This window comes from Lynx canadensis, chromosome B4 (genome assembly GCF_007474595.2).
Source record: "Lynx canadensis isolate LIC74 chromosome B4, mLynCan4.pri.v2, whole genome shotgun sequence".
NCBI classification, from domain to species: domain Eukaryota; kingdom Metazoa; phylum Chordata; class Mammalia; order Carnivora; family Felidae; genus Lynx; species Lynx canadensis.
Window position 1 is genome coordinate 80,201,340 of NC_044309.1, and position 16,039 is coordinate 80,217,378.

A 16,039-nucleotide genomic window follows, 5' to 3' on the forward strand; every position below is an offset into this window, starting at 1 on the left:
AAGAGCCTAAACAAACAAAACACCAAAGACAGGAATCTAGTTGTTTTTGTTTAGCAAGCGTTGTAGAATCTTAAAATTCAGAAGTCAATAATAGTAGGTAAGAATGCTTGGGAGGGAGGATGACCTCGTTGGGTTAAAGGGAGTTTTAGAGTTGAGGGGAGAGCTCAATGAAAAGAGTTGGAGAGGTGAAGGGAGCCAGAAAGCTATAACTCGATAATGGAAACCCAAACATAGATTTGTTAGCCCTGTTGTGGAAACTGTGATACACACACACACACACATGCACGCACGCAGTACTTGTCCCTGAAGTGCTTAGGAAAACAGGCCTAGAGTGGATGAAAGGCAAAATAGCAGTATAACAGATGTCAAAAATATGGTCAGGACTGGAAATTTACATTAGGAAGAAATCAGTGAGGCCCAAAGTGAGCTGGGAAGGCTTTATGGAAAAAAGGGACTTGTAGTCTTTGAAGGTTAGACAGGAAAAAAGGAAGATGTTGACATCTGTTATGGTAGATCTGGTGATACTATTTTTCAAAACCAAGAAGTAAAAATATGATATGACAAAAATTTTTGTACTGTCCAAAGTATAGGAGGCAGTATGAGAGATCAGTCTGAGTACTGAAATATTGGGATTTTTGAAACATATCAGTGACTAATAGAGCCTAAATGTGACTTAGGAGAACTTATCCTGATAGCATGAACTGAATGTGGCTTCAGTGAAAAGGATCACAGATGGGACATTTTATTTTTCCGAGAATACTCCGTAAACATAATTTGTTACCTGTTGTTGGTTTTTTTTTTTTTTTTTTTTTTTAAGATTATCAGCTCTTGGACTTAGGGGTGTGCATCACAGTCTTTGGCTCATATTAAGACCCTAAAAAGAAATGTGTTGTTAGGCACCCTGCCCAAGCCATTCTTGTAGGCTAGTGATTTTTAATCTTGTCTGTACATTCCAATCATCTGGGGAGCCCAAGTTCCCCTTCCAGACCAGTTAATCAGAAAGGGCTGGGCATAGTTATTTTTAAAAAGCTACCCAGATGATTCTAATGTGCAGTCAAGGCTGGGAACCACTGACCTAGGCACTGTTTTGCATTTAGGAAAGCTATTCTTTCACCTGAGTGGCCTGGATAATTCCTGTGAAGGAGGAGCAAGCTGTTAAAGTGCTTCTTGAAAGATAATAGCTAAGAATGAAAGCTTCACTGCAAGCCTAGCACAAAGGATTTTAGAGAAAGCTGCTGTTTCGGCAAATCGGTTTCAGATTGTTACGAATATCTTAAGGTAACCTTTCTGAAATTCTAAACCTCTTAATTTATCACATCATTCATGCAGATTGGTGGGGCCAATGTGATTTGAAGTGAAATGTGATTTTTCAGGCTTCAAATTACAGTAAGCTGGTAAAATTGTTGACATTGTTACTGTGACCCATAAGTACTTTTCAGATAGCTGCAGACTGAAATTTCTGAGGAAGAGCTAGGGCTTGAGAGGACGGAAGGGGTGGGTGGGTTCCAAACCAGAATCCAAAGTCAGGCTTCACTGCGTTCAGTAATGCGTCAGGGTGACAGTATCCTCAGCTGAGAAAGCTGTTCCATTTAGCAGGAGTGAACAAGCCCACCAACTTGTAAACAAACTCCCCCCCCACCCCCAACTTTCAGTGGAGGTTTTAAAATAAAAATGCGCCACACATCTATTCTTTCTGTTCTTAAATGCTTTGTTCATTCATCTCCAACCTAGAAAGTTCCTGTTTTATCTAAGATCCCTGCTGAGTTGTCTTTCAGACTGGCTTTTCAGCCAGGTTGAATATATTTGAAAAGGGAAAAAAACAAACCAAGGCATTTACACAGGGTTAGTCTAGGAGCTAGAAGCTAGCTAGGATTAATACCATAAACCGAATCTGATCCTGGCTGGTTCTCTCTGATGATAGGCTAGCATTTGTCCTTAAATTATAGATTATGTATATTAAATTTTTTGAAAAGTTTATTTATTTTGAGAGAGAGAGCATGTGTGTGCGCTCATGCTTGGGATGGGAGGAGGGCAGAGAGAGAGGGAGAGAATCCCCAGCAGGCTTTGCACCGTGAGCGAGGAGCTGGACATGGAACTCCCAACTCACGAACCGTGAGATCATGACCTGAGCCGAAATCAAGAGTCTGGTGCTTAACTGACTGAGCCACCCAGATGCGCCTATAGATTATATTTTTGAACTAATAATTATAAGGTAAAAACAAACACTCTGGACTAATGACTATAAAGACAGATCTGTACCTTAGTGATTAAAAAAACAAATCTTTGTTAGAAAATTAGTTTTCTCAGCTTTTAGGATGGTAGGAACTCCAGTAGTCCTTGAGATTCTTTGGGAGTTTCAGTGTTTGAGATAGCCCAATAAAACTGAAACTTTAGCCCACCGGAAGACTAAAATATTAAATTTCTTTGTTTCTGGCTTGAGTGCTGTCAACAAAATCCTGATTCTCTTATCTAATTATAGATGCCGGTCAGTAGTTAAGTGCATAATTAAAAATAGGAAAATTATTGGGGCACCTGGGTGGCTCAGTTGGTTGAGCATCCGACTTCTGCTCAGGTCATGATCTTGCGGTTCGTGAGTTTGAGCCCCACGTCGGGCTCTGTGCTGACAGCTCAGAGCCTGGAGCCTGCTTCGGACTCTGTGTCTCCCTCTCTCTCTGCTCCTCCCCTGCTCATGCTCTGTCTCTCTCTCTCCTTCAAAAATAAATTAAAAAAATAGGAAAACTATTCAATAAATACAGTTGCAAAATATTCCAAAATGAGAGAGCTAGGGGATCATAATGGATGTTCTTACTGATGAGGATAGATTGGGAAGTATTGCTGTAGAGGAGGGTGAAAAGTTGGGCCTGGTTACAATTTTTCAGGGAAAGTAGCAGGGAGAAGTGCTGCCAGCAGGGGGCCAAAGAAAATAAATTTATGTTTAAAGAAGAGTCCCTAGTGGGAGTTTGGATTGAATAATAACCAATATTAAGCTCAAGAAACACAGGATAATAAAGGGTGAATAAAAATAGTGATTTTTAGAGGTCCCTGGGTGGCTCAGTTGGTTAAGCGTCTGACTTTGGCTCTGGTCATGATCTCACAGCTTGTAGGTTCAAGCCCCACATCGGGCTCTGTGCTGACAGTTCAGAACCCAGAGCCTGCTTCGAATTCTGTGTCTCTGTCTCTCTCTGCCCCTCCCCGGCTTGTACTCGGGCTCTTTCTCAAAAATAAACAAACATTAAAAAAAAATAGCGATTTTTGAAAAATTTGTACTTTAATTCTGTGGCTTAATATATAAATGTCATATACCTATGTAATCCACATTGCCTATAACAGTTACCAGTGGGCTTGAGAAATCTCTTCTCTGTGTTTTCCGTGACTTCCAGCTAGTTCTTTTTCCAGGAGTCAGCAACAAATAGCTCCTCACACTGTTTCTGATGCTGGCAGCTAAGATGTAAATTGTAAGTCAAAGTTTGCAAACCATTGTGAGTATCACTTGGCTTATGAACAAATCGGTGAGGAAATGGAACTGCTTAAAAGAAGTTTGTTGAAAAGGTGGTAGAATGGCAGAATTATATTAAAGACATTTTACCCACTAAAAATTACATAAAGGACTAATCTTGCACTGAACAGTTCTAAAATTCTACTGTCATTCTGATCTGTTATTTTTAAAAACGTCAAATGTTTTATGAGGACTTTAAGATACAAAACAGATGAACATATGGGAAGGGAAGCAAAAATAATATAAGAACAGGGAGGGGACAAAACAGAAGAGACTCTTAAATATAGAGAACAAACAGAGCGTTGCTGGAGGGGTTGTGGGAGGAGGGATGGGCTAAGTGGGTAAGGGGCATTAAGGAATCCACTCCTGAAATCACTGTTGCACCATATGCTAACTAACTTGGATGTAAATTAAAAAGTAAATAAATTATTAATAAAACAAAAAATAAGATAAAAATAAAAATGTCACCCAAGGGTCATTTTTTTCTCTGAAACCTAATGTTTGCCTGGGATTAAGTTCTTATGTTTTCTTATAACCTCCTTCCACCCTCCTTCCTTCCTAGCACTTAAACTGTGTATTAGATCAGTGGTTCTCAAAGTGTGGTCCCAAATTGCAGCATCAGTATCACTTAGGAACTTGAGAAAATGTCAGTTCTTAGGACTTACTACAGACGTACTGAATCAGAAGCTCGGGTGAGATGTCCTTTCATCTGTGTTTTAGCAAGGCCTTCGTGTGATTTTGATACCCACGAAAGTTGGAGAACCATTGCCTTATACTCTTACTGTCAGCATTGTTCCTTTATAATGGACCACGCCACTGTAGTTCTTAACATAGTGTGGCAAGCACAGTAGATACTTGATTATTTTAGAGCACAGGTGTATTTTGTCAGGAGCTGTTAGGACAACTGTGAGACATCATCTACCTTGTAAGAAAACGTGGGAAGAAGAGACTAAAATATTGGAGATTTGTCCTTTTCTCGTTTTATACCACAGTTGCTTGGGAAGCCTGCACAGAAAGGTCAAGAAGTATGTACCAACAATAAGATAAAGCTGGGGAACCAATGAGCTATAGTTTGGTACCTTATGACATGAGTAATGGGCCTTAGCAATTGTTTCCCCATCATACTGTGAATGTAAGAGTAGAAATCCTAAACGTGATTGTAGGGAAGAAACTTCATAGCTAGGAAGGCTTGTTAGCATTACATAAATACAATTTAAATTGCCTTGTTAGGACTTTTTGGTGAAAATGAGTGATTCTGGTTACCAAGGTTTTTGAAAGATTGATTTATTCAGTATAAATATTTAATCCAGGGCACTGAGTCTTCTTTATACCCCATGTCTATATAGATTCTTCATGTTCAGCAACTTTGATTTTTCTTTTTTTTTGTAGGCACAGAACTGTTACATAGTCAAGATCATGTCTCTCCTAAAGCACCTTATAGTAAAATAATAATAAATCAGAATGAAGGGACATTAAATGGAGACATACACCACCTGTTATGGGAGTATGGGGGAATAGTTAAGACTTTGGGGATCTAGGCAGGCTTTGAGGCAGTTACTTTGAAACTTTGCTTTTTTTTTCCTTTTAAGTATTTTTCCATAAGTTTGTTTACTTTCAAAGCTTTGACCAAATGTTACATCAAAGGCCAAAAAAAAAAAATATTTTAGTTTCTATTGTGCCTTCCTCCAATGAACTCAAAACTTCTCAAAGTGAGATTTGAGTAGATCTGACGTCTATATTTTGAATGGCAGCTGCCTAATTAATGATGTTTTATCCCTTAAGGCTAGGGTGGCCAACGTGTTGTTGCTGTTGTTATCCTAGGATAATTATTGTTCCCCCCCTTCATGCTCAAGAGTATCCTGGTTTGAAGGAAAAATTATGTGGTCACACCAATCAATTAAGACTACATGGCTTTTTAGGGGACGATACCATATACCTAAAATATGATAAAGGAAGACATCTTTGTCTTTTGGGCTATTTTTCCTAGGAAACATTTTCTTAAAGTTTTTTTCAAAGGTTTATTTATTTATTTATTTTTTTAACGTTTATTTATTTTTGAGACAGAGAGAGACAGAGCATGAATGGGGGAGGGTCAGAGAGAGGGAGACACAGAATCTGAAACAGGCTCCAGGCTCTGAGCTGTCAGCACAGAGCCCGACATGGGGCTCGAACTGACAGACTGCGAGATCATGACCTGAGCCGAAGTCGGTCGCCCAACCGACTGAGCCACCCAGGCGCCCCGAAGGTTTATTTATTTTTGAGAGAAAGAGAGAGAGATAGAGACTGTGAGCTGGGGAGGGGCAGAGAGAGAGGGAGACCCAGAATCTGAAGCAGCCTCCAGGCTCTGAGCTGTCAGCACAGAGTCCAATATGGGGTTTGAACTCACAAACCGTGGGATCATGACCTGAGCTGAAGTTGGATGCTTAACCAACTGAGCCACCCAGGTGCTCCACCTAGGAAACATTTTAATTTTCATATAGTTTGGTGTTAATATACCAAAGTGTAATTTAAAAAATTCAAAATCTGTGTAAGGCCTTAGATGAAAATCTTGTTTATATTATGTAAATACAAGGGAGCAAGTCAGTAGCCCTCCTTTGTACAAAGTATACTAGAATGTGCTAGATTCTATAGGTATCTGGTTATTCTCCCTTCTATTTTCTGCTTTAAAGGGGAGAAAAAGATCATCTGAAAATGATCTAGAAAGTATTTAGGTAGGAATAAGTCTCATAGGGTCAGAAAATATCCATTTGATTACAATTTCTACTTTTAATTGTAAGTCTAACTATACCTGAACTAATCAGTAAACTAGCAAAAAACTGAAGTCATTATTTAAAAAAATTTTTTTAATGTTTATTCATTTTTGAGAGAGAAAGAGAGAGCACAAGCCAGGGAGGGGCAGAGAGCGAGGGAGACACAGGATCCAAAGCAGGCTCCAGGCTCTGAGCTGTCAGCACAGAGCCCTATGCGGGGCTGGAACCCATGAACCAAGTGATCATGACCCGAGCTGAAGTCAGACGTTTAACAGACTGAGCCACCCAGGTGTCCCTGAAGTCATTTTAAAATTAGCTAGCTGCAAAAAACAAAAAACAAAAAACAGAAACAACAGCTTAAAAGGAAGAAATTTTGGCCTGTTACAAATTGGGGCTTGATTCAGTTTAAGCACCAAGTATGTGAATATCTCCTAGATGCATAGCACCAGGCTAGTGATATATGGTATAGCAAATACAAAGCAGCATGTGATTCTGACTTCTCTTGTGAAGATTTGTGGTATGGTTGAGGTTGGACACCTGGTAAGTTTAAATGTGGTGAGGCATAAGAATTAGCCTTAAAAAAAAAAAAAGCTAGAAAGAGATTTCAATGGTTGAAGGGCAAGGGGTAACATTTAAAAATGAACAGAGTAGCAAAGAATAAGGTGACTTCTATGGAGTTAAGAAGGGAGATTTGGAGACATGCTCCAGACTCAGCTTCTCATAAAAACGATATCTTTTTTGTTTGTTTTGTTTTTTAAAGTAGTCTCCATGTCTAACATGGGGCTTAAACTCACAACCCTGAGATCAAGAGTCACATGCTCTACTGACTGAGTCAGATGCTCCTAAAAACTGTATCCTTTTTTTTTTTTTTACTTCTTTTTGAAGTTTTTATTTTTTTAATTTACATCTAAGTTAGCATATAGTGCAACAATGATCTCAGGAGTAGATTCCTTAATGCCCCTTACCCATTTAGCCCATCCCCTCTCCCACAACCCCTCTAGTAATCCTGTTTGTTCTCCACATTTAAGAGTCTCCTATGTTTTATCCCCTTTCCTGTTTTTATATATTTTTTGCTTCCCTTCCCTTATGTTCATCTGTTTTGTATCTTAAAGCCCTCGTATGATGAAATCATATGATACTTGTCTTTCTCTGACTGACTAATTTCGGTTAGCATAATACCCTATAGTTCTATCCACGTAGTTGCAAATGGCAAGGTTTCATTTTTTTTGATTGCCCAGTAATACTCCATTGTGTGTGTGTGTGCGTGTGCATATATATATATATGCACATATATATATATGCACACGCACACACACATACCACATCTTCTTTATCCATTCATCTATCGATGAACATTTGGGCTCTTCCATACTTTGGCTATTATTGATAGTGCTGCTGTAAACATGGGGGTGCATGTGTCCCTTAGAAATAGCACCCCTGTATCCCTTGGATAAGTACCTAGTAGTGCAATTGCTGGGTTGTAGGGTAGTTCTATTTTTAATTTTTTGAGGAACCTCCATATTGTTTTCCAGAGTGGCTGCACCAGTTTTCATTCCCCAAAACTGTATCTTTTAAACATGGAAGGTTTGTACAAAATTAATTGAAGAAGCTTGATCTGATGGTCATGTAGTACATGACTTGGAGTAGGAGAAAAATAATCGGAGGATAAAGAATCTGATTAAGGGGGCTCCTGGGTGGCTCAGTTGGTTAAGCGTCCGACTTCAGCTCAGGTCCTGATCTCATGGTTTGTGAGTTCGAGCTCCATGTCTGGCTGTGTGCTGACAGCTCAGAGTCTGGAGCCTGCTTCAGATTCTGTGTCTCTCTCTCTGCCCCTACCCTGCTCACGCTCTGTCTCTCTCTCTCTCTTAAAACTGAATAAATGGTAAAAAAAAAAAAAGAAAAACAAAAAAGGATATGATTAAGGTTACTGTATTTCCTCCACTAATAAGGGAAATAGGCAAAAAAGCCCTCTAGCCTTTTGGTTGACAAATGAGGATATGAAAACAAGGAAGACTAAAAAACCAAATGAAGCTGGTCACAGGAAGGATATTCTTTATTTAAATAAATAAAAACATATTAAGATGCCAGCAATGACTGGAGTTGTTATCTAAAACTTGACAGTTAAGATTTCCCCAAAGTTTGAAAAAGGACAATACATTTTCTGTCTGCTGGCTCTTTAATCCACAGCTTCTCCATCAGTTTTTCTGACCTATGGGTAGAAAGAGAACATTAAAGTAGTGTCATTTTTTATAGTGTTTTTATAGAAGACCTAAGCTCGATATGTGTTAGTTGCATTTCAAATAGAGTTTTAGACAGCTCTTTCTCCATACTCTGACTTAAAGCCATTGGGACTTTCCTTGCATTCTACTATTTGGTGTGGAGAAGGACTTAGAATAGAAAATATGGTTTATTTTTTTAAAGAATAAAAGTTTGTCTAAGAAACTTTGAAGATTTAGAATACGACATTAGTGATTAGTTAAAACTATGTTAATATCATAGAACTATGATATTGATAGTTTTTTTTTTGAGAGAGTGCAAGTGCAAGCATAAGTGTGAGAGGGGCAGGGCAGAGGGAAAAGGAAAGTGAGAATCTTTTTTGTTTTTTAAATGTTTATTTATTTTTGAAGGAGAGAGAGACAGAGTGTGAGTGGGGGAGGGGCAGAGAGAGAGGGAGACACAGAATCCAAAGCAGGCTCCAGGCTCTGAGCTGTCAGCACAGAGCCCATCGCGGGGAGTGAACTCACAAACTGCGAGATCATGACCTGAGCCGAAGTCGGATGCTCTACCCACTGAACCACCCAGGTGCCCTGAAAGGGAGAATCTTAAACAGGCTCCACACCCAGTGCGGAGTCCGACTTGGGGTTTGACTTCATGACCCCAAAGTCGTGACCTGAGCATAAATCAAGAGTCAGACACTTAATTGACTGAGCCACCCAGGGACCCACTAGTTTAAAAAAGTTACTCTACCTTTTCTCCAGGACTTATAGTTGTTAGGATGTTTTTCATCCATAGTCTCTTTTTTTATGTCTCTTGAGTCACTGTAGAAGATAACCAAAAAAGGAAAATTAGTTGGAGACCAGTACTGAAGATTTAGTTTAGATAACCAGTTCTAGGGGATTAAAATCACTTTATAAAAAAGGTTTATTTATTTATTTTGGGAAAGAGAAAGGGAGAGTGTGCATGAGTGGGGGAGGGGCAGAGGGAGAGAAAGAATCCCAAGCAGGCTCTGAGCTGTCAGCACAGAGCCTGGTGTGGGACTCCATCTCACAAACTGTGAGATCATGACCTGAGCCAACGTCACAAGTCAGATGCTTAACTGACTGAGCCACCCAGGTGCCCCAGAGATTAAAATTACTTTATCACAAATGGTTGATATTATTGTCAGAGTAGGAATTATTGACTTCGTGCAAGCTTCTGTTTATACAGTCCCTTTGTACTTCCCATACCCCTGTACATGTGGTGGGTAATTCCATTGATGGCTTCTCTCTCTCTCTCTTTTTATTTTTTTAATTTTTTTAATGTCTTATTTAGTTTTGAGAGACAGAGACAGAGTACATTCGAGTAGGGGAGGGGCAGAGAGAGAGGGAGACACAGAATCTGAAGCAGGCTCCAGGCTCTGAGCTATCAGCACAGAGCCTGATACGGGGCCTGAACCCATGAACCATGAGATCATGACCTGAGCTGAAGTGAGACACGTAACCAACTGAGCCACTCAGGTGCCTCTCTAACTCTTGTTTTTAAGTTTACTTATTTTATTTTTAAAAAAAAATTTTTTTTTCAACGTTTATTTATTTTTGGGACAGAGAGAGGCAGAGCATGAACGGGGGAGGGGCAGAGAGAGAGGGAGACACAGAATCGGAAACAGGCTCCAGGCTCTGAGCCATCAGCCCAGAGCCCGACGCGGGGCTCGAACTCACGGACCGCGAGATCGTGACCTGGCTGAAGTCGGACGCTTAACCGACTGCGCCATCCAGGCGCCCCTACTTATTTTATTTTGAGAGAGAGAGAGAGAGAGAGCGCGCAGGGGAGGGACAGAAAGAGAGGGAGAGAGAGAGAATCCTAAGCAGGCTCTGCACTGTCAGCACGGAGCCCAGTGTGGGGCTCAAACTCACTACCCAAGAGATCATGACCTGAGCCGAAACCAAGAGTCAGATGCTTAACCTACTGAGCCACCCAAGTGCCCTGGCTTCTCTAACTCTTAGATGTGCCCTTCAAGCTTGTTAGGTTGGGGATCCTTGTTAGGTTGGTTCATGTGTAGTATAATAATTATTTTCCCTTTACAATTTTAGGAATTGTTTTTTTTATTTTTGAAAATCTAAGATAGAATTGAGAACCTGTGTAATCAAGTCCTTAATGGATTAAAGTCCTAAGTGGAGCCTTAGGGAGGGAATGGAGGTACTCAGAGCCCATGAGTATAGGTTTTTAAACATTTATAATTGAAGTTTAGGCATCTGCCAGGTCTATGACATAGTGGCCATCTAGCTTTAAGAATTGAACTTAAAGGTATTTTTCTCTCTGTTCCAATAACTTTAAAAATTTTTTTTAGAGAGAGTATGCAAGCAAGGGAGGGAGGCAAAGGGAGAGAGAGAGAAAGAGAGGGAGAATCTTAGGTTCCATGCTCAGCACAGAGCCTAATGTGGGGCTTAATCCCATGACCCTGGGATCATTACTGAGCCAAAATCTACACGCTCAGCTGAGTGAGCTACCAGGCACCCTACTATTCCAATGACTTCTGTAAGATGATTTATCTTACCTTTCACAAACCAGCATTTTTGGAGCAAATGTCTTAAGAACAAATAAAGGAGAATGATATGTGTTATCTAGAAAGGAGGAGAGAGGATGGAGATGTGATACAAGTACTAAGCATTTTTTTTTAATTTTTAATTTTTTTAAAGTTTATTTATTTTATGAGAGAGAGGAACGCATGCTGAAGGAGCAGAGAGAGGGAGAGAGAGAGAGAGAGAGTCCCAAGCAGGCCCTGCTCCATCAGCACGGAGCCCCATGCAGGGCTCGAACCCATGAACTGTGAGACCATGACCTGAAGAGTCAGACACCCAACCAATTGAGCCACCCAGGTGCCCCAGTACTAAGCATTTTTAGATTGTTGCAGAGAAAGCTAGTTGGCAGCAGAGATTTGAATCTCTCTTCCATAGTTGTTGCTGGGAATTGCCTGTGCCGCCAGGGACAACGTTCCCACCAGTTTTACCTTAGGTGTGGCCATATGATTAGTTTTTGCCAATGGAATGTGAGTGGAAGTATTTTCTTCTGGGTCAAGCTGCTTAAGAGGCACCTGCACCTCCACTGTCTTTTTGTGGCAGTTTGGGAAGCCAAGCGTGGAAGGTTACAGTCACAGATGAAAAGAGCCTGTGGTCTCAATCCACCGTCCCCACTGAATGCTTGCATTGGGTTACACAAGGAAACTTCTGTTGTGTTAAACCAGGATATCAACACAACTTGAACTTTATCTGTTAAAGGAACTTGCATTATTCTAATACACACATACATCTTTATTTAATACTTATCTTATAAGGTAGGTGTTATACCTTTATAGGTGAGGGAGATGTGGTTGAGAAATAACTTTCCTTATGGCCACAGCATATAGTTGAACCTAGACTGACTGAAAAACTAGTGAATTCTTTATGGCATGCTACATTTTAGAGAAAGGATATCACTTGAGATGGGATAAATCCAAACCTTTTAGACTACAAGTTTCAATTTATACCAATACTTTTTTCTATGGAAAGTGACCAGATATTGGTAAGGTAAGATTCTTTAAGCTGTTATAAATGATTTTTGGTTTTAATTAGATCCCTTTTTGCTGGGTTGCTTCTCCAGATGCAGATGAAATTCCCAGATTTATTTGACTGTGTTGAAGGATTTTGTGGGAGGAGTATTAAGACTTAATTTATCCAGGACTACAGTACTTATCAGCTACGAAGGACTTAGAGTCCAAGCCTTCACTTATGGCTGTGTTCACTGTTTCACCCTTGCTCACCTATGTTCCAGACATCAGGGTCTAGAATCTGATTGGCAGTATTAGAAAGTTTTTCATTTGGCTCCAAACTCGGAGAAATAACCTTTGGAAGATTAAATGGCTCTGAAATAAAGCAGATCAGAAGTTGTAGAAGCAGAGTAGAAACTTCCTTTTGTTTTTCATTCCTCTTAGTGGGCTAAGACTTCCCTAGTTATGAAATATGGAGGGCAAGGGGCAATAGAACTTGATGCCACTCATCTATCCTCCCCCCCCCCCCCAAAAAGACTTACCATCATCTACAGCAGTTCTATTGACACAGTTAGCCTCATGTTCCTTGAGCCTTTTGACTGGGACCACATGGCAAGCATTATATTTGCAATTAGCCATCTTTTTAGCTATCTTCAGATTTTTCTAAAAGAAAAAGGCTCTTGTGAAATGGCTATTAGGTTTTGCCTGTATTCTACCCTCCATTCCTTTCAGGAAATGCTGAAGACAAACCATTTCCAACATTAAGAACTGCTAAGTGCTATGTATGGTCAGAAGCTTGTTCTTTTTTTTTTTTTTAATCTTTTAACTTTTTATATTGAGCTTATATTTCTTCCACCAGTGATTTAACATTTTTTAAAAAGTTTATTTATTTATTTGAGAGAGAGAGAGAGAGAGAGAGAGAGAGAGAGAGAGAGAGATTGAGAGAGGGAGAGAAGGAGAGAGAGAATCCCAAGCAGGCTCCACACCATCAGCACAGAGCCTGATGCAGGACTGGAACTCACAAACTGAGATCATGACCTGAGCTGAAACCAAGAGTGGGATGCTTAACTGACTGAGCCACCCAGGTATCCCAACATTTTGTATTAACCAGGAAAACGTTACCTTTCTACATGATGCCAGGTGGTACTATAACCTGCTGGCTGGCATCCTGTGGTTTGGGTCATAAGGACATATTTCTAGGACTTCTGGCTCCATGAGGCCTAAATAGTAGGAACCTTGGGTTGACAAAGAAAATATTGACATTTAAGATCAAGTAGTTTTGACATAGGCCTACTTTCTGTTCTCAAAAAAAGAGGCAAAGATATGGGTATCTCCCTATGAAAGTTTTGCATGTCTAAAGCAATAGCCTAGTCAGCTAATAGGAGAACTTCACGGCTTACATGCCTTGGAAAACTAAAAATTAACATTTATACATATATTTTAGTCTTATGGGTTCTTTTGAATAGAATTCTGTGCCCCCCAAATAGAGTATTAAACAGACAAGGCTCTTTGGAAAGCTCACAGTACTGGGGTAAGATGAAATTCAGCACCATCAGCTTGAGTGTTCAGGAAAGCAAGGCTGGGGCAGCTGGTTCCTTTACAGTTCAACATTGCTCCCTTCCTTCTCTTTGCCAAATCTGTCTAAATTAAGCCCTTTGCTAGACAAAGATGCTACTTGTCAGATCAGCATAGCCCTTTTGGGGAGAGGGGAATAGAAGAATGAACAGTACCATGTTCAAGTTCAGGCTACTTTATAATTATCTGCGAATGCCAGTCTGAAATTTTTAAAGTTGTACGTATCAGCATATGAAGACTCCTAGAAAGAACTAAGAATATACCATCTCAAATCTGCCACATTTGACTGCCAATAGGAGGCCTACTTTCCCTTATGGCTAGCTGTCTTTAGCTATCCTAAGAGACATTCACTTCAAGGACTCCCAAGTTTCCAGGCAACAGCTACAGCTGAGATTTCTGCAAAGCAGGGACAGCATAGTCTGATTGAGATGGTGGTGGTGGGGGGGGGGGGGGGGGATCAAGGCAGAGTGGCGTAAGAAGGAAGGATAGAAAAGTGCCTAGAATAGCCCATTTCAATTCTGCTTTGGATCATGCCTAGGGCATAGACAAAGGGCACAGAGCTAGACTGTTAAATGTCAGTCAGATTTTCCTGAGAGCATTTAGATGATTAAGTCCAGAGATTTACACTCAGGTGCCTTTCAGGAACGCAAGCCAGGGTGGCTCTTTCAAGCTTACACTGCATGTTAATGATAATATTAGAGCCACGAACACTTATTATAAAGTGAATTGGCTTTCTGGAAAATAACACCTGCAGTATAATCCAGTATTATACAGTTATCTTTAGATTCTTAAAGATAATAGAAGAAGAGCTTTAAAACTAAAATGTAGTCTTCAGATAACCCCAAACCCTTATTTTATCCAGCAGCCTAGAAAAGTATAAAGTTTGATCAGACTGATAAGGCTGGTCTTAACAAAGAGTGCTTCAAAAGTGGCAGCAAGAATTGGTAAGCTTGGACCATTCGTCTAATTATCGATAGCTGAATATCCCATGTTGGGAGGCCAAGACTATAATGGAGGCCATTTGATTTAATACGTATTAGACTTGGCGAGAGAGTTGTAGCCTCGAAGCTACTTTGACAATTAAATTGAATCTAGAAGCCTTTGAGACCTCTTACATTATTCTTGAAGCAGTGTCTCTCAAGAATCTGAAGGGAAGTGTGTCTGAATCTGAAGAGGGAAACAATCCTACAAGTCAGAACAAGGCAAATTTCGCAGAAGTTTGGGGTGAGGGAGAGCAAAGTACCTTTGTCAAGTGATGTAAATCAACTTTCTGTTCAAGCTACTCAATTCCTCTTCTCCCACCATATGGTCTATGGTTTCTCAAGAGGTTTGGAAGTTTTTGATGTCATAGTTAAGTCTTGAATGACTGTTTTTCAATCTTGGTTGTGCATGAAAATCACTGAGTAGTTTTAAAGTGACAGATCTTCCAGAACTAGCAGATCAGAATCTTCACACATGAGGTCTGGCTAACTGTGGCTTTAAAGAGTTCCACAGGGGATTCTGACTTGTAGCCGGGGTTACTAGGCCCTGCCCGGGGGTAATTGAAGCACCCTCAGAAGGGTTCTTCCAGTTTCCAGGAGGAACTGCTGCATGGTCTTTCCAATGACGTTTCTCTAAAGTCTACCAGTTGGAACAATTAGTCCCATCTTTAAATCTGGCCTTTTTCTTTATGCGATGCCAAATAGAATTTCACAGAAAGTGACATAAGCTCATCACATACTAAAAACACCCAAATTTTACTTTCTTTTTGGCATTCTTAATCCAGCGTACCAGGCCTTGAGCTGAATGTTTACAAACACCACTTCTACAGGTATATGAGGAATGTAACCACTTCTACAGGTATATGAGGAATCACCACAGTTTTATAGATTAGGAAACCAACTCCGTGAGTGAGAGAGATCCTGAAGTTACAAAGCTAGCACATGTTTGAATAACATTAGTATTATTTGAGGTAATACGTACAAAGCACTTAAAGTACCGGGTCCTAGTATATAACTAGGTCATCACTTCGCGTGTAGGACCTTAATACAGTTCCTTTCGGTAGGAACTGTTATCAATATCTCCATTTTGCAGGCAGGGAAACTGGATCAGAGCTGCTAAATGATAGAGTTGGGATATAGACTCAAGCTTTATGGCTCCATAACCTGGGCTCCTTGCCTCTAAATCATAAGGCTTTGTCCATTGGACTCAACTACATTCAAGCCCAAAATCTGTCCTATGCTGAAATGTAGGGTTTTCACATATACTAAATACAAGCAAATAAGTGTTTTCCAGTCTCCAGCAATCTTACAGTTCAGCTGGGGTGGCAGTAGAATATGAAACAGGCAGTCAAAGATGGGACCTAATTTAGATGTAAAATATGTGGTAGTGACCAAATACCGCAGGAGTTCAGCAAGGGCCGGACTTAGGACTCTTTGAGCCAGATCCAGAATATCGAGTAGGATTTGGGTCAGCAAGAGGAAAAGCACACATCATGAGAAAGGCAGAAATGAATGT

At 40.2% G+C, this 16,039-nt stretch overlaps 1 pseudogene; it reads right to left on the reverse strand.

The window, feature by feature from the left end:
- Positions 1-8,170: 8,170 nt before the first annotated feature.
- Positions 8,171-13,183, reverse strand: LOC115518709 (annotated as a pseudogene).
- Positions 13,184-16,039: the final 2,856 nt, after the last annotated feature.